The 6,136-nt window shown below is 48.0% G+C and overlaps 2 non-coding genes across 2 annotated transcripts; both read left to right on the top strand.

Moving 5' to 3' along the window:
* Positions 1–3,584: 3,584 nt before the first annotated feature.
* TRNAL-GAG (transfer RNA leucine (anticodon GAG)) lies at positions 3,585–3,656 on the top strand. Its single transcript has one exon. It is a non-coding gene; the product is annotated as a tRNA-Leu (tRNA).
* Positions 3,657–3,718: 62 nt separating this feature from the next.
* TRNAL-GAG (transfer RNA leucine (anticodon GAG)) lies at positions 3,719–3,790 on the top strand. Its single transcript has one exon. It is a non-coding gene; the product is annotated as a tRNA-Leu (tRNA).
* Positions 3,791–6,136: the final 2,346 nt, after the last annotated feature.

Genomic DNA, 6,136 nt, shown 5'->3' with positions numbered 1-6,136 from the left:
GAGCATCACTGCCCCAGACAGTGAGTTCCAACAATAGGCTGTGGCTAATAGCCACTGATGGACCTCTGCTCCAGATGTTTATCCAATCCCCTCTTGAAGCTGTCTATGCTTACAGCTGCCACCACCTTCTGCAGCAGTGAATTCCATGTGTTAATCACCCTTTGGGTGAAGAAGGACTTCCTTCTATCAGTTCTAACCCGACTGCTCAGCAATTTCATGGAACATCCGTGAGTTCTCGTATTGTGAGAAAGGAAGAAAAGTACTTCTTTCTTGACCTTCTCTATTCCATGCGTAATCTTGTAAACCTCGGCCATGTCACCCCTCAGTCAATGTTTCTCCAAGCTAAAGAGCCCCAAGCGTTTTAACCTTTCTTCATAGGGCACTGAAAGGATATGAGAGGATATTGGCGTGTGAGAGAGTGTGATACAGTTTTCAGATATTTCTCAACTGCTTAAGCAATTTTAGCTAGTCAGTTCTGCGGCTTTTATGTGATATCACAGCTGTGGCATTGAGGCACGTCTTCCCCCATTGCCGTTACATTGTAGGCCGGTGTAATATGTCAAAAGCATTCTCTTGCAATGAGTACATCACAGAAATGAGACATGACAGGCTGCAAATCAAATACACTTTATCGGCTTTTTAAATATAGTACAGGCACTAAGAGGAATAAGGTGGCCGCAAGGGGTGATGACGGTGGCCGAAGATACAGCCATGTGTCTTGCAGGAAGGTAAATTGTCTATAAATTTGTTCTGGGGAAGGAAAAAAAGAAGTTCAAGTTTGCCGTTCACGTCGACACATTCCTACAAGCAAAGCCACCAAATTGTTTTGGAACAAGTGTCAGTTCTGGTTCAGGGATGACTGAGATCGTTTGACAGTCCCCTCACAGGTTTGAACATGGCTGAGCAGGTCTGGCCAAACAAGCAAGCCGGTCTCTCCTTGTCTCGTGATTCTGCGAGTAATTTTTCATCTTCAGGAGCACAAAGGAACAAGAGAGCGACAATGCCATCTTAATCCCAGCTATCATCTCTGAACAAAGCCACCTTCCAGTCAACCATCCTTGAAAAGGCATACCGAAGCCTTAAACCTCCTGAATCGAAGTCACAATAGGAGACGATAGAAAGAAAGAAAGAAAGTCACGGCCCTTGAAGGTACATTGTGTGCCAAGGCCAACTCAAATTCAGCGCTCAATCTGTTATGCCTCCGTTGTAGCAACATTGAAAGCTGTCTCACACAAGGTTCCACCTAGCTTGGTAACCTAATGACTCTTGGTGGTTCTCCAAGGTCATAGGCAGAAGTCAGCTGGTAGCAGGGTTGCCACTCCTGAATATCTGGGCATGGAGCCTAAAAAGGTGGCAGGACCTCAGCGAGGTACAATGCCATAGAACCCACCCTCCAAAGTATCCATTTCCATAAGAACACAGGAACATAAGAGAAGCCAAGTTGGATCAGGCCAATGGCCCATCCAGTCCAACACCCTGTGTCACAGAAGAACATAAGAAAAGCCATGTTGGATCAGGCCAATGGCCCATCCAGTCCAACACTCCCAGTCACAGAAGAACATAAGAGAAGCCATGTTGGATCAGGCCAATGGCCCATCCAGTCCAACACTCTGTGTCACAGAAGAACATAAGAGAAGCCATGTTGGATCAGGCCAATGGCCCATTCAGTCCAACACTCTGTGTCACAGAAGAACATAAGAGAAGCCATGTTGGATCAGGCCAATGGCCCATCCAGTCCAACACTCTGTGTCACAGAAGAACATAAGAGAAGCCATGTTGGATCAGGCCAATGGCCCATCCAGTCCAACACTCTGTGTCACAAAAGAACATAAGAGAAGCCATGTTGGATCAGGCCAATGGCCCATCCAGTCCAACACTCTGTGTCACACAGTGGCCCCAAAACCAGGTGCTATCAGGAGGTCCATCAGTGGGGTCAGGACACTAGAAGCCCTCCCACTGCTGCCCCCCAAGCACCAAGAATACAGAGCACCACTGCCCCAGACAGAGTTCCATCTGTACCCAGAGTTCTATCTATACCCATATATACTCGATATGAGATTTTCCCCAGCTCTAACAGTCTATATGAATTTGCAAAGCTTTCTGACAGCCTTCATGTAACTGGGCTGACTGTCCTCTACAAATGGAACCATCTCTTGGCTACACAGGCCATCATTACTGATCACTATGGGGGCAAGTTGGAGCCCATCCCACTAACTATGCAACCAGACTTCCACTGAGGACAGGATGGTGAAGATCTGTGCTTGGATCTCCAGGTTAGTAGATCCTGGGTCAGAAGATAAGATTAGGTTAGGGCCTGGGAGGGGTCTGCAAACTGGAGAGAGAGCAAAGGAGAGTATTTGCTTTTTGATCTCTTGCTTTTCAAGGTTTGGAATTCTATTTTTTTTTTTTTGCCTACTGAATAATTTCCAACCCCCAAACCCAATTTCTCCCCCCCCCCCGCACCTTTGATGGGGAAGCTACAGAATCCTGCATGTAGAATTTTCGTTATAAGCCTTGAACTTTCCTGTTTTATCCATCTTTGAGTCTTCCTTGGCTTTCCCAGTATGAAATCATTTATTTTAGACTCGGACCTGACTGGTTCATAGAATCATAAGAGTTGGAAGAGACCTCCAGTTATCCAGTCCAACCCCCTGCACAATGCAGGAAACTCACAATACCCTTACCCAGGGGTGGCATTCTAGCAGGAGCTCCTTTGCATATTAGGCCATGCCCCCATGATGCAGTCAATCCTCCAAGAGCTTACAAGGCTCTTTTTTGTAAGCTCTTGGAGGATTGGCTACGTCAGGGATGTGTGGTCCAGGGGTGGAATTCTAGCAGGAGCTCCTTTGCGTATTAGGCCACACCCTTCTGACGTAGCCAATCCTCCAAGAGCTTACAAGGCTCTTTTTTGTAAGCTCTTGGAGGATTGGCTACGTCAGGGATGTGTGGTCCAGGGGTGGAATTCTAGCAGGAGCTCCTTTGCGTATTAGGCCACACCCTTCTGACGTAGCCAGTCCTTCAAGAGCTTACAAGGCTCTTTTTTGTAAGCTCTTGGAGGATTGGCTACGTCAGGGGTGTGTGACCTAATGTGCAAAGGTCCTGCTCCTGCTAGAAATTCACCCCTGCTCCAGGACCCCTGGCAAAACTGGCCTGGAGAAAAATTACTGCCTGACCCCAGTGGCAATCAGCATTTCCTTGGGCATGTAAGAAAGGGCCATGAGAGCGAAGCACTGCTTCAGCCCTTCCTGCCCTCTTTCTCATGATCTGCCTAGGTTCACAGAGTCAGCACTGTTGTCAGATGGCCACCTAGCCTATGTTTAAAAACTTCCAAAGAAGAAGGTTCTGATCCTGGAAGTAATATGAGTCCGATCCTGGGAATTTTTGGAAAGTCCGGAAGTTTAGTTTGGCTTCTGTTTCTAAACCTTTGGAACCTTTCTAAACTTTGGGGGAGGGACGGTGGCTCAGTGGTAGAGAATCTGCTTGGTAAGCAGAAGGTCCCAGGTTCAATCCCTGGCATCTCCAAAAAAGGGTCCAGGCAAATAGGCGTGAAAAACCTCAACTTGAGACCCTGGAGAGCCATGAATGGGGCTGTGGCTCAGGGGTAGAGCATCTGCTTGAGAAGCAGAAGGTCCCAGGTTCAATCCCTGGCATCTCCACAAAAGGGTCCAGGCAAACAGGTGTGAAAAGCCTCAGCTTGAGACCCTGGAGAGCCATGAATGGGGCTGTGGCTCAGTGGTAGAGCATCTGCTTGAGAAGCAGAAGGTCCCAGGTTCAATCCCTGGCATCTCCAAAAAGGGTCCAGGCAAATAGGTGTGAAAAACCTCAGCTTGAGACCCTGGAGAGCCATGAATGGGGCTGTGGCTCAGGGGTAGAGCATCTGCTTGGGAAGCAGAAGGTCCCAGGTTCAATCCCTGGCATCTCCAAAAAAGGGTCCAGGCAAATAGGTGTGAAAAACCTCAACTTGAGACCCTGGAGAGCCATGAATGGGGCTGTGGCTCAGGGGTAGAGCAGCTGCTTGGGAAGCAGAAGGTCCCAGGTTCAATCCTTGGCATCTCCAAAAAAGGGTCCAGGCAAATAGGTGTGAAAAACCTCAACTTGAGACCCTGGAGAGCCGCTGCCAGTCTGAGAAGACAATATTGACTTTGATGGACCAAGGGTCTGATTCAGTAGAAGGCAGCTTCATATGTTCAACTGGGGAGTCCCGAAAAATGTGAACCTGTTGTTTCTTGGCATCCAGTAGGGTTGCCAATCCCCAGGTGGGGGAAGGGGATCCCACGGTTTGGAGGCCCTCCCCCTGCTTCAGGGTCATCAGAAAGCGGGGGGGGGGGATGTCTTCTGGGCACTCATTATTCCCTATGGAGATCGATTCCCTTAGGAAATAATGAAGAATTGATTTGTGGGTATCTGGGGCTCTGAGGGAGCTGAGTTTTGAGTTAGAGGCACCAAATTTGCAAGATAGCATCCAACTCTCCTCAAAAGACCCTCCAAGTTTCAAAATGATTGGACTGCAGGGTCTAAATCTATGAGCCCCAAAAGGAGGTGCCTCTATCCTTCCTTATTTCCAATGGAGGAAAGGCATTTAAAAGGTGTGTGGTCCTTTTAAATGTGATGGCCAGAACTCCTTTTGGAATTCAGTTATGCTTGTCACAACCTTGCTCCTGGCTCCACCCCAATGTCTCCTGGCTCCACCCCCAAAGTCCCCAGATATTTCTTCAACTGGACTTGGCAACCCTAGCATTCAGAATGCCGATTTCTGAAGAAGCAAACCGCACCGTTTCATTCAGCTGAACACCCGACTATATCTATGCTGATTTAAGAAAATGTTCTCCTCTGTCTCTTAAAAATGAACTAGCTTCAGCGGTTTAAGTGAATGTAGCAATTTTGTTAATGCAAGCCTTTGGAGCACAGCAGAGTTTTTAAGTGCATTTATTAAAGGCCTTCTGCGATGTTTCCATGTCTGCAATTACTTAAAGTAATAGCACTGGCTGTAAATGACTAATTTTCACAAGTGTCCCTTTGACTCTTTGGTATTTCACCAGGTAAAAGGTCCTCGAATGTTTTCGGAGCAAGACTCCCCCTCCCTGCTGTCTCCAAACAACTAATTCCTTGATTCTCTCCTTAAAGGCCATCAACAAGAGTTGGGGGAGGGTCTGTAGCTCAGGGGTAGAGCATCCGCTTAGCATTCAGAAGGCCCCTGGTTCAATCGCTGGCATCTCCAATTCAAAATAGCAGGTTGGAGGTGATGGGAAAGACCTTTGCCTGAGATCTTGGGGAGCTGATGGTGGTCTGAATAGACAAGACTGACATTGCTAGACCAATGATCTGATTCAGTATAACTTATAAGGCAGCCAGTTTGTGTGTTCAGGAAGCCAGTTTGGTGTAGTGGTTAAGTGTGCGGACTCTTAGCTGGGAGACCCAGGTTTGAATCTCAGCTCCTCCACTTGCAGCTGCTGGAATGGCCTTGGGTTAGCCATAGCTCTGGCAGAGGTTGTCCTTGAAAGGGGAGCTGTTGTGAGAGTTCTCTCAGCCCCACCCACCTCACAGGGTGTCTGTTGTGGGGAAGAAGATAATGGAGATTGTAAGCCGCTTTGAGACTCTGATTCAGAGGGAAGGGTGGGGTATAAATCTGTGTTCTTCTTCTTCTACTTCATGTGTCCAACAGTCTACACAAGTGGGCTCACAAGATGTCTGCCTGGTGCCCTTATCCTAGCACAGGAAGCATCCCACGATCCCTAGGGTGAGGCTGGAGAATTAATTCTGTGGGGCCAGAACTTTATTTTTTGGAGGAGGAACTCCTTTGCATGTTAGGCTACACCCCCCTCCAATGTAGCCAATCCTCCAAGAGCTTACAAGGCTCTTTTTTGTAAGCCCTTGGAGAATTGGCTACATCAGGGGTGTGTGGCCTAATATGCAAAAGAGCTCCTGCTACCAAAAAATGAATGCATGAACCAAAGTTTGGTCTCCTCGTCAGGCAAAGAGGCAGAGAAGAAGGCAGCTGGGAACTCAACACTGCCACAAAAGGAGGGAGCTGAGACACCTCCAGGAGTACCCTTTGACATGCTGGAGGAGTCCCGACTCCCAAGAGTCTGAGCCTGCCTGCCTGACCTGGGATACGCTCCAGATTTCAGACTTGAAC

This window comes from Heteronotia binoei, chromosome 14 (assembly GCF_032191835.1).
Source record: "Heteronotia binoei isolate CCM8104 ecotype False Entrance Well chromosome 14, APGP_CSIRO_Hbin_v1, whole genome shotgun sequence".
Taxonomy (NCBI): domain Eukaryota; kingdom Metazoa; phylum Chordata; class Lepidosauria; order Squamata; family Gekkonidae; genus Heteronotia; species Heteronotia binoei.
This window is presented reverse-complemented; position numbering and strand designations above follow the sequence as displayed.